Here is a 12645-nt window from a genome sequence, read left to right as displayed (position 1 = left end):
GATCTGAAATGTTATTGCCAAAAATTACACAGTGACTTGAACTATCTAAAAACCACACAAAGTTCTACTGTACAAAGTTCTTCACCAACCAGGCCCCAGAATTAAATGTGCATATAGACAGGCTTTGAAATGTGTTTTGTTGCTTTATTTTGTTTTTGTGATACTGGGATGGATCCCAGAAGTATTTTACCACTGAGCAAAACCCCCAGCCCTTTTATTTATTTATTTTTTATTTTGAGACAGGGTCTCCCTAAGTTGCTGAAGCTGGCCTAAAACTTGGATCCTTCCGAATGGCTGGGTTTAGAGGCATGGACCACCACACCCAGCTTGAAATTGTGTGTGTGTGTGTGTGTGTGTGTGTGTGTTTATGTTGATTTATTTTTGATTATCTTAAAATAAATTATACTGCAATGTATAAAAAGAAAAAGAAAGGGAGAAATGGAGAGAAAAGGAAAGAAACCAACCCAGTTACCTAAACTGAAGAGAAATTAATAGGCCTCACACTCTGCATGGCAACACAGATGCTACAAGACAATGCAGCACTGAGACAAGACCAGGTTTCAGTCATCAGTGTTGAAGCCCCTTGTATAGTACCCTCCTGGATAGGGCTGTCTTTCCCAAGATCCCTCCCTGATTGCCATGGGGGTCTGGTTCTCTCAAGCTCTGCTCTCCTATCCTCCCAGGCCCCTAACCAGGACGTCTCGCTAGGAAAAGACTTTTTCTTGTGGCAAGGTGTAGTTCTCAGATTTTAACCAGAATTCAACATGGGTGTGGGCTGAATGAACAGGGAGACCAGGGAGATAATCACAGAATTATTCTCTTATCTTAATGCAGTTTGTTATTAGTCACCAGGATGATGGCCCCATGTCTCCTGCTTTTTCTCCTCCCATGGTCCCTCCCAGCTTGCTGCCCCTCTGGGTTGTCACTCCTGTTGAGTATGTCTGGGGCTGTAGTTTTCTGTTCTTGCCTATTATCAATCTCTTCCCATTTATTTTTTTAATCTTCTTTCTAGGAATGCTTCTACGTTTCTGGCCTTTTGATGATGGCTTTGTTTCATATTTTCCTTGGTTGTTTAAATTTATTTTTTAAATATAGTTTTTCTATGTTAATAGATTCAGAATCAGAGGGAAGGTAGCAGATTGTGTTCAGTCTGACATCTCGATCCAGTATCATTCATATATGCAAACTATATAAGCATATATATGTATATACACGTTTTATATTTTACACTTGGCAATATAAAAATGATATTGTGGGATATATATATATATATATATATATATATATATATATATATATACACACACATTTATAATTGTATTGTATGTAGACTGCATTTCACTAGAAATTATACTCAAAAGACCTTTCTAAAGAAAGACTTTATTGAATTTTTAAAATGTAAAGTACATTTATATGGATAAATTGAGCACATGATCTGAAATAGGTTTGTTAATTGTCTAAATTAATACATTTATCATATTTTTTTAATGCCAGATCCTAAAACATGGATCTTACTCAACCAAAAAATGTATCAGGTTATTGTTACTTTTTTGTTAATGAAGTCCTTTTGAAGTCCTGTGGCTTCAGTTTTTTGAGAGATCAAGTTGTTTCAACTGTGCAAGAATCCAGCAGTAGAGAGGCAAACATTTATTCTAGGTCGGTATTTTCTAAATTGATGGCTATACTTATAATACAACATAGAATAAATTGCAAGGACTATATACAAACAGAATGAAATAGAAAGCAGGTGAAATGGAAGGCAGGTGTGGACAGCAGGCTGTGCCCTGCTCTGAGCCTCTCCCAGTTATAAAGCAGGAGTTTACCATGAGCAGTGCCATTTTGAGGACAAGAGCTAAGGTGGAATGACTTAGTGACTTCTCTGGGCAAATATATAACCATCAAATGTTGGACATACAGAACTTACTGAAAAAAAAACCATCAAAAAGAACATTCAGGGCTGGGGGCAGTGGTGCATGCCTGTAATCCCAGAGGCTCTGGAGGCTAAGGTAGGAGGATCACGGATTCAATGCCAGCCTCAGCAACAGTAAGGTGCTAAGCAACTTTGTGAGACCCTGTTCCTAAATAAAATACAAAATGGGGCTGGCGATGCAGCTCAATGGTTGAGAGCCCCTGAGTTCAATCCCTAGTACCCACGCTCACCCACCCAAAAAAGAACTTTCAGATGCACAACAAAATCACTAGGCACAGAATAAACGAACTGTGCTAATAAAAATGACCATCTTTAAACTCGTCAAATTAATCAGATGCACATGAACGTATGGGTATATTAAATCCATATCAGGGAAAGTAGGCCCGTGAGGTTATCAGACACATCAGACCACCAAATGATGTCCCCCCATCAAACCTGAAACACACAAAGGTACTTGGGAGGGCGATACGGCACCACATGCTGACCTGTCATCTTCTCAGATCATCTGGTGCAGGACTCATGAGGTCCATGGGCAATGACAGGCACTGACTCCCCCCGCCACTTTGTCCCCAGAGTTTCAGCTCAACATGATCTCCCTGCTTGACTGGCCAAGTTGGAAAATGGCCAAGTCAGCAATCTGGACCCTTAAACAGCTCCATCCCTGAACAGTTCCAGGCCCCCAACAAGCCCTGTGGTTAGTTAGTAAATCTAATCTGACCACCAGTGGTGACTCTTCAGCCTCTCTGTCAACTCTCTGCTTTCGTTTTCAATTTGGCTTTTTAAACCCCATGGTCATTGTTAACCCTTTCTTAGACATTCCATCACCTTTCTTAGACATTCCATCACCTAAAGTCATGTGTGTGACTTGAGAGTTATGTATATTAATAATTAAGATTGGAATGAAATTTAAAAAAAAAAAAACTTATGGTTGCCCTGCTCACAGCTTTCAAGTAAACTAAAGCACTAGGTCAATCAAAGTTGATGAAAGTGATGAAACTTGTGAATTTACTATTGTTCAGTAAGTTTGGACATTATGGACACACACAAGCATGTCCAGAGACAGTGGGGGTGAAAACTACACTATAATTGACTCTAAGGACAAAAAGAGAGAGTGAGCACAAAGAATATGATAATTATACTTAGGAGCTGCATAAAGCTCAATGGGGAATGGTCATAATGTTCTCTGAGAGTTGACTAAAACCTACAGGAGTTCTCCAAGAAATGCCAGTCGCTGAAGCTCTGACATACCAGAAGTCGGCAGATCCAGAGACTTATTTTATAGTTTGCATCTTTTTGGTTCACAGAGGAGCTTATTCAACATTCTAAAGAAAATCTTTTCAGCCCTCACCCCACCTAAATCAAATGGAAATTTTTAGGGTAGGCAGATTAATGGCACCCCAAAGGTGCTATTTTAGTCAACTTTTTCACTGCTGTGACTAACAGACCTGATCAGAACCATTGTAGAGGAGGAAAAATTTATTTGAAGGCTCACGGTTTCAGAGGTCTCAGTCCATAGGCAGCTGGCTTCATTCCTAAGGGCTGGAGGTGAGGCAGAACATCATGGCGGAAGAGTGTGATGGTGTAGAAAGGCACCTCACATGATGATCATGCAGCAGGGATAGAGACTCCACTTGCCACAGGCATGTCCCCAATGACCCACCTCCTCCGGGCACACCTTCAGATACCACTCAGTTATTGCCATCAGTGGATTAATTCACTGATTGGGCTAAGGCACTTCTAACCCAATCATCTCACCACTGAATGCTCTTGCATTGTCTCACATATGAGCGTTTGGGGACAGCTAATATCTAAACCATAACAGGTGGCTACCTCTAACCCCTGGAATATGATACCTTACGTGACAAAGGGACCACTTGCTGATGGTTTAAGGACCTCAAGACAGGGAGATTATTCAGGCAGACCGATCTAATCACACATGTCCATAAATGGTAGAAAATCTTTCTCAGCTGCTGCTAGAAAGATGTGAGAGAAGAAGGGAGGTTCAGAACTTGAGAGGGACTCCACCCACCATTGTAGGCTTTGGTGATGGAAAGGACCACCGGCCACGGGATGAAATGGCCACTCAAAGCTGGGAAGGGCCCTCAGCTGACCAGTGCCAGGCCCGTGGATCCTGCCAGCAACCTGAATTATCAGTAAATGGAACTTCCCCTAGAGCCACCAAGAGGGACCTACCAGCTGACACCTTGGTTTCCAGCCAGGGAGACCCGTGTTGGTCTTCTGACTTACGGGAGCAATCTCATCTGAATGTTCCTCCACCAGATGTTCCTGCATCTCGCCTCCTGCCCACACAGAGATTATATTCTACTTCTTTTGGGTGGGGAGACTACATTTTTAAATTTTTAAATGGAAGCTCTCCCGAAAATAGAATCCCATTTAGTCTGCAGCATGGACGTCACGGCTCTACCTGTGTACTCCCCAGCCGCCTCCTGATCAACGTGTGTAACCATTTACTTTTGTGGGATGAAAGGAAGAACATGAATTCTGGAAAGCTCAGTTTTTGTCTTTCTTTTTTTTTTTAAAGAGAGAGTGAGAGAGGAGAGAGAGAGAGAGAGAGAGAGAGAGAGAGAGAGAGAGAGAGAGAGAGAATTTTTAATATTTATTTATTTTTTAGTTCTCGGCAGACACAACATCTTTGTTGGTATGTGGTGCTGAGGTTCGAACCCGGGCCACACGCATATCAGGCGAGCGCGCTACCGCTTGAGCCACATCCCCAGCCCCGTTTTTGTCTTTCTTGACTGCTGATCTTTTCTTGCATTCTTGAGTGTTCTGCTTAGGATGGATTAAATTATCTAAATTCAGCAATCGGTAGCTGCATCTCTAAATATTTTGATTTGCACATTTGTTACACATTGGAGGATAGGATAGAGTTAATTCTAAATAGGATGTTACAGTTTCTCAAGCAAATCCATGCCTAAATCATTCCCGTGCTGTGTGTGCACATCTCGTTCTACAGCTGCTGGTCAGTCCTGCACTCCTACAACTTAGATTTAGTATGATAATCAAGTGCCCAAGATTTGATGTAAGGAAATACTGCTGTGCCCCTCCTGACTCACCGCAGTAACTGGTTGAGATTATCAGCTTCTTTTTCCACTTTTCTTTCTTTCTTTCTTTCTTTCTTTCTTTCTTTCTTTCTTTCTTTCTTTCTTTCTTTCTTTCTTTCTTTCGTTTGTTCTTTCTTTCTTTCTTTCTTTCTTTCTTTCTTTCTTTCTTTCTTTCTTTCTTTCTTTCTTTCTTTCTGTACTGGGGATTGAACTCAGGGGCACTCAACCCCTGATCCACATCCCCAGTCCTGTTATGAATTTTATTTAGAGACAGGCTCTCACTGAGTTGCTTAGAGCCTCTCTTTTGCCGAGGTTGGCTTTGCATTATCGATCCTCCTGCCTCAGCCTCCTGAGCCTCTGGGATCACAGCATGTGCCAGGGTACCTGGCCCTCCAGCTGCCTTTCTTATTTCCTTTCTCTTTATTTATTTTAGAGATATCTATTCATCCCCACATGGTCATGTACTAGGTTAGTGCCAGCAATGCAATGAATTGGGCAGGTAGACCTGAGAGGTGGGAACATGAGGTTAAGGGGATAATTCTATAAACGGGCCCCTGTGCTGACCACCATGTGCTTTCACTTTTTAAAAGCAATTTACCTGCAGTCCTGTAGGACTCTCTGGAAGCTTCCCTGGCATCCCCCCCCCATCCTAGTAAAACTGGAGGGCAGGAGTGTTCTCTCTAAAAGAACCCTTTTTCCACTTTCCTATCCCTTCTAATAAACTCATGCCAATTCTTCTGAGCAACATGTCTGGAATCTTCCTAACACAATTGCAAAGATCACAAAGACCAAAGAAGATGGCTGGTCTTCTGACGTAAGGGACCAGGGAGAATAAATTGATGTTGATTGCAAAGATCAGAGTTTGAAGGGGAAGGTCTTTTCACTGCCTCAGTTTCCCAGAAAGCCCCAGCCCTATAACACAGTGATCAGCAAAACATGTATGGCTCATGTCTGAAGGGGGCTTAGAAGCCAAAAAGTCAAGCAGGACATTAATAACAGCCCCAATGTGTCTAAGTACACCCAGACATAAGTGTGTGTTAGGGCACACAGTAGGGGTGTGGAACACCTCTTCCTGGCCAAAAAACCTCCCTGAAGCTACTCTGTGAAGGAGGCAGGAACAGCTGGTGCACAGTCCTGAGGAGGCAGGGAGCACAGAATACCAGGAGCTCTCCGAGAGTCCTGGCGGGCAGGGAGTGAGCGAGAGGCGGCCTATGTGAGGGTGGGGATGTGAGTCACTAGGACCCAAGCCCACAGGCCTTATAGGCCCAATCAGGGATCTCGATCTCAATCCAAAAACCAAAGGGGAGACCTTGAAGACTTTTAAATCAAAAAGATAGGGTCAGATGTTGAAGTGGTTTTTTTGTTTTGTTTTACTTCTGTTTTTAAATCTTATAGATGCAAAAATTAGAATGGGGAGGCAATTCTGGGTTGAGTGGGGAAAAGGGGCCTGTTGGGGTAGGAATGGAGATGAGGGAGTAGTTTGTGTGTGTCAAACTCCCTCCTTGGTCTCAGAGCATGGGCCAGACGGTGGGACACTCACACTGGAGGATCCTGACTCATAATTAAAAATAAAATAGACCAGGGTATGTGGCTCAGTGGATAACCACCCCTGGGTTTAATCCCGGGTACCTCCCATGTATTTATAAACAATATGCCTAATTAGGATGATAACTTTAAGATGCTTATTATATTTAGCAATCCGAAGGTCACTGGTGACCTTGATAGTTCAGTTCATGATGGGGAAGGAATTAGATTGGAGTGGGTCAGAGCATTTATTGGAAGTGAGAAAACAGATAGTTTTATTGTTGTTGTTGTTTTATTGGAAAGAGCTCTTTTCATTGTTTCCCCATGATACCAAACATACAAGTAACTTGAAAAATAAGTCTATAAAGGATATATATAATATCATCATTATAAATTACCCTATTCAATAATGAGATCAATCAGTTTAGTTTTAAAATATTCATTAAAACACCTACTATGTGCCACGTGTTCTTCTAAGTGCTTGGGATACATCACAATAAAACAATGAAAGACACAGATTTTCTGATCTCTCTGAATCTCCATTCTAGGACTTTGAGAGCAATGACCGAGGAAGACAACAAGCTGAATGAACTTTAGATGGAATAAAAGGTGGTGCACTCTGAGACAGGAAAGGAAAACTAGGGCAGAAATAAGAAAATTGGGAGAGCTGGGGTCAGGGGTTGGGATTTCTAATGGGATAATCAAAGTAGACCTCATGGCAAAGATTTGAAGGTGGTAAGGGAACTCATTGTAAGAAATTTCAGGCAGGGGAAACAAGTGGATAAAGGGGAAGATGTGAGAGCAACCACTGTGTTGGCAACAGGGCCAGAGCGACCACTGTGTTGGGTGAGAGAGTGAGGAGAGACCGCGTGGTCATAGCTGCCAATCATAGCAGCCCTGTGGTCATTGGCAAGACTCTGGCTTCTACAGGTGGGAAACGGGAGGCTTGGGCAGTGTTTAGGAGTGATGTGATCTGACATGTGCTTTGAAAGGGTCAGAGTGCACAGCAGGAGAACCCACGTTAATACTACTGTATTGCACTGTACACTGGAAGTCCGCTAGGAGAGTAGATTGATTTTAAGTGCACTTTCCATATGAAAAACCCTGTGGAAGATGCCGTCATGTTCAATTGCTATGTGTAGTGACAATTCCACCATGGATCTGTATAGCAGAATATCATGCTGCACATCTTAAACTTTTATGCATATATACAACGACCACTTTTTCTGCTATGTGAAGAGTAGGGCAGAAGTAGTAGACTCGCATTCATCGAGCTGGTGGGAGGTGGTTTGGCCAGGTCTGGAGGGACACACCTCGCCTGTTATTTCAATAACGATTCAAATTGGTGACTCTAACATTCCTCCTCCATGAATTATTGATTGTGATTTTTCTATAAAGAAGAACTTTTTCTCATCAGCTATTTTTAATCCTGAAAAAGTTAGTACAGGTAAAACAGAACAGTCTGTATTCTTTTCCTTTATTGGTTAATTCTCCAGAATAATACATTAATACCTAAGTAACTATCAAAGGTATTTAACCAAGGAGCTGGGGGTGGAGCTCAGTGGTAAAGTGCTCCTGAATTCAACCTCCAGTGTATGTATGTGTGTGTGTATATATAGATAATTTCTATGGAGGTCTGATTCCTTTTGGTGGCAAAAGATGGAGACTACAATTCACAGATGGTGAGTATTGTGGTTAGAGATTGTGGAGCTTTCTAACTTGTTTTCTAGATGGCACCTGCCTCTCATGGATCATCAGAGGTAGCCTTGCCAGGTGAATCTTCCCAAAATGCAGGTGGTAAATGCTGGGCCACGGTTAAGAAACTTCCAGTGAACTTTTGCTGTCAGCAGGATACGAGCCTGTCCTGTCAGCCTGGAAGCGAAGGCATCCCATGCCTGGCCCTGTTCTCGGCTCTCTCTGCAGCTTCAAGGGAACACTGGGACACAACCCCGCATACCTGGCTCCGGGAGAAGTTCATGTCCACCCACCTCCATGTCACTGTTGGGGTGAATCCAGGGGCTCTGGCCAGAGCGTGAGCAGTGGGTCACACAGGCACCAGGGAGGGTCCCGTTGTGCCCTTTGCTTGGCAGATGACTCAAGCACACATGTCCCCCATGGCTGCAGGCTCCCAGTGTAGAAAAAGGAGATGATGACGCCAACCTCACGGGGTCCTTGGGAGGATTAAGGGAGAAGACCAGAACACTGAAAGACAGTAAATAATGCTTCCTGGCCCTTCCCTGGACCACTTACCCCCAGTCATATCATCAGATGGTTCAGAATCTAAAAATGCCCAGTTCTTCCTAAAGTACTGGGGCTATTTTTACCTGTCCTTTTACAAAAGGTTACAGCTCTGTCCTGTTGTCGGGGAGAGAGCAGCCCTGAGTCACATCCTCCCTCCCTGGGCTGGTCCTTCTGTGCTGAGCTGAATGGGGGCCAGGCTACTCCAGGGAGCTGTCCACGCCACTGGGGCTTGTGTTCATTGACATTCACGAGGGTTTTCGTGAAACCGCCGGCTTTGCAGGAGACTGGGCTGAGCTCCCACTTCCTGAATTGATCATGCATCTGACTTCCCTGACATCCCACTTCCTGAATTGATCATGCATCTGACTTCCCTGACATCCCACTTCCTGAATTGATCATGCGTCTGACTTCCCTGACATCCCACTTCCTGAATTGATCATGCGTCTGACTTCCCTGACATCCACCCTCTTCCTGAAACTGATCAGCGTCCCTCTGAAGCCAGCGACCATTAGCAGGTGGTTGATGTTAGAACTCAACTCGGGGCTGATGTCTTTGGGGCTTCAAGTGAGATTCTTTTCTTTTCCTTCTTGAAAAGACATGAAGGAGGAGGGTATGGCTGGGATCCAGAACCCTGAGTGTATCTCATTATGACCACAAGAGCTTCAAAATACGGTGGCCAGTGACAATACTGGTGGTCTGGGGTGGGGTTTGGGTGGGTTTTTATAAATCCCCTGGGTTGTTCCAATGTGCAATGAAAGGTGATGACTGATCTGAGATAAAGGCTCAGGTCATTGTACTTTCTCTGTTCCCAAGCAGGGAAATAAAAGTAAAGCTGGCCATTCTTTGTCTTCTAGGACTGTCCTGAGTACGGTGGGTTCCAGTGAGCTGAGAGAAAGGAGCACTTGCCAATCCCAGAAGGCACATGGGCCATGCCAAGGGGATCCAGGCCTAGAGCTCGCTGTGTATCCATGAATACACCACAGTGAAGCTCACCACTGGGTACATCCACGAGAAATTATTTAAATAAATAAATAAAATAAACTATGGGTAAATGGCAGGAAGATCAATAGAGAGAAGGGAATAGGAATGGGAAGGAGAGACACTGGGGTCTTAATTAGAATAAGATATCTTCCATGCTTCTATGATCATATCAAAATGGATTCAACTGTCATGCAGAACTGAAAAGAACCAGCAAAATTAAAATTAAAATTAAAAAAAGGAAAGGAAAACCTTATTGAAGGGTTTTTCAGCAAATTGGCAACTTGGTCAGGTTTGCATGGTAGGAAATACCTCCTGGGAGCGTCAGAACAGAGCAGGATGAGTGTTGAAGGCCAGCAAACTGTGGAGATCCCAGCGTGAAATGATGAGACCTCAAAAATCAGGCAGGAGTCGTGGTGAATGGCTGGGACTTGGGGACCAAGAAAGTGGGGACCCTGGGTGCTTGTTCAGGACGCAGGACCTGTCTGTGCCAAGCCCAGTTGATCCGAGGACCCTTAGTTTGTTGGAGCTTTTCTCTGCAGGCCTCACCATGTTACCTCTTAATCATAATAATGATTTATATTTGTTATGCGCTTGCTCTGGGCCAGGCATGTGGTTAAGAAAGTCACATTTTATCACCAAGAAAACTGAAACTCTGAGGAGCTGAGTGACTTGCCCAACACCATACAGCTAGCAGGTAGTGGAGCTGGAAACGTGTTCCACTTCCTTCCCATTATGTTCCAGAGCCCCACCCCTGGCTAAGGCCATCTCTCTGAGCCTCAGAACCTGCTGCACCCATGGGTTACCCCTGATTTCCATCCTGGCCAGTCCTGGACAACCTGACTTTGGAATCTCAGTGTCCACGTACTAGGAGGCCCAGCTCTTGGTTACATCGGCTAGACTGACCAACCTCTTGAAAGAGTTCTGATTTCTATCCTCAGAACTAAAAACATCCTCTAGCCCCTTAAGTTTTCCACATGCCAAAAATGTGAAGTTTCATTATTTCACCACCTTTTTTCCCCCCAGAAAAATTTAGATAATAGCATTGGTAATGAGCCTAAAATTCATAGGAGTCAGCAATCCCTACATTAGACTTTGAGTTCAAGTTCCCAGTACACAGAGAAATCGAGAAGGCGGGGAGCTCACACTTCAAGAACTTCTGTGTCGACATTGTTGGAAATACTGCCTGGAATGAAGCCCACACTAATCAGAAGTAACTTCTTAAGTGGGATCTGTCAGTTTCCAACAGCCACCATTTACTTCATAAACATTACATATTTTGTGGGCATGACTGACAGCGATTAGGCATTGGATGGCAAGCTATGTTGAGTAATTTACATAGATTATCACTCATTGTGAGATCCCCTTATCAAGAAGAGGAAACCGAGGCTCACAGAGGTTAGGAAATATGCCCAGCATCCCAAGTTGACATGCCATAGAAACTGAACCTGAAACTAGACCTGTCTCACCCAAAATTATCATGCTCATAATTATTACCTATATGGTTAGGACTTTGAGTAGAAAAAAAATTATAGACCAATTTGTATATTGTGTGAGGCAATGCAAGAATTTTCAGAGGTGAAATAAATAGATTTGAGACATATAACCTAATTGGTGGATTAATCCACTGATGTGGATTAACTGGGTGGAAACTGTAGGCAGGTAAGGTGTGGCCAGAGGAAGCAGGTAACTGTGGGCATGCTTTGGGGTTTATATTTTGTCCTTGGTGAGTGAAGCTCACTCTCTGCTTCCTAGTTGCCCAGTCCTGAGATGCTTTCCTCCACCACACCCTGCTGCCCCGATGTTCTTCCTCACCTCGTTCCAAGAACTGTGGAGTTGACTGACCGTGGACTGAACCTCAGAAACCATGAGCCAAAATAATCTTTTCCTCCTCTAAATTGTTCTTCACGGTGATAAAAAACTGATTACTGTATATATTAATGTTCACTGTTTTACACATCGCATTTCCTACAGATAGCTTTGTAGTAGTTGTATCTAATTCTATCCTTTCTAAAACGACAGTGCTGGAGTATTTCAAGTAGATTTGCAGTTGGCAATGGTTTCTAAGCAAAGAGGCAATGGTTAGAGAGTTGCTTCTTCTAAGATCTCTGAGCACTGGCCATGCCTCTAATTGCCGTGTGGTGCAAAGGGACACAACTCTCTGGGAACCTTGTGATCTACCAAGGGTCCACTCAGCCTTCCATCAGTGTGGGACCTGGGTAGATGTCCTCACCCAATCTTGGTTTCCTGCTCTGAAAAACTAGGCTGTCTTACAGCTCTGAGCTTCGGTGGTTCGCCCTGGCCAGTTGCTGATGATGTTTTAGTGATTTTCTAAAGGACCTCTGGCTCCATGATTTTATAGACTTATTAGTATATATATTATCTTTTTTTAAAAATATGGAATCCCACCCATGCCTTCAAGAACTTATGTTTTCCGACCTTGGCAATTAATTAGCATCAAGCTCTTATTAATAAAAGTGAAGGAATTGTCAATTCCATCAGAAGTTTCTTAAAAAAATAAATGCAAGAATCAGAACTCAGGCATTTATGACTGACCTCTGGAGAGTAGGAAATCTGGACCCGGGGCTCCTCTGGTGACTTTGAAAAGCCAGATGACTTGCATTCCCATTCCCTACTAGACTGCCACCACCTGACTTCCATTTACCAGATGGCTCTTCCAGGGCCACCTCCTGCCAACTGTGGCATTTATATGTGGCATTTATACACAATGGAGTATTACTCTGCATTAAAAATGACAAAATCATAGAACTTAGAGGGAAATGAATGGCATTAGAGCAGATTATGCTAAGTGAAGCTAGCCAAGCCCTAAAAAACAAATGCCAAATCTCTTCTTTGATATAAGGAGAGTAACTAAGAACAGACTAGGGAAGAAGAGTACGAGAAGAAGAC

The 12645-nt window shown here is 43.3% G+C and overlaps 1 long non-coding RNA gene across 1 annotated transcript in view; it reads left to right on the top strand.

Moving 5' to 3' along the window:
* Positions 1-11547, top strand: part of LOC144373669 (uncharacterized) — a 38155-nt gene extending 26608 nt beyond the window's left edge. Inside the window, exons 2-3 of the long non-coding RNA XR_013433259.1 lie at positions 9612-9756; positions 11491-11547. This is a non-coding gene — a long non-coding RNA (uncharacterized LOC144373669). The remainder of the gene's footprint in view (positions 1-9611; positions 9757-11490) is intronic.
* The last annotated feature ends 1098 nt before the right edge of the window (positions 11548-12645 follow it).

This window comes from Ictidomys tridecemlineatus, unplaced genomic scaffold, assembly GCF_052094955.1.
Source record: "Ictidomys tridecemlineatus isolate mIctTri1 unplaced genomic scaffold, mIctTri1.hap1 Scaffold_46, whole genome shotgun sequence".
Taxonomy (NCBI): Eukaryota; Metazoa; Chordata; class Mammalia; order Rodentia; family Sciuridae; genus Ictidomys; species Ictidomys tridecemlineatus.
Note: the sequence above shows the minus strand (reverse complement) of the source record. Positions and strands in the feature narration are given on the sequence as shown.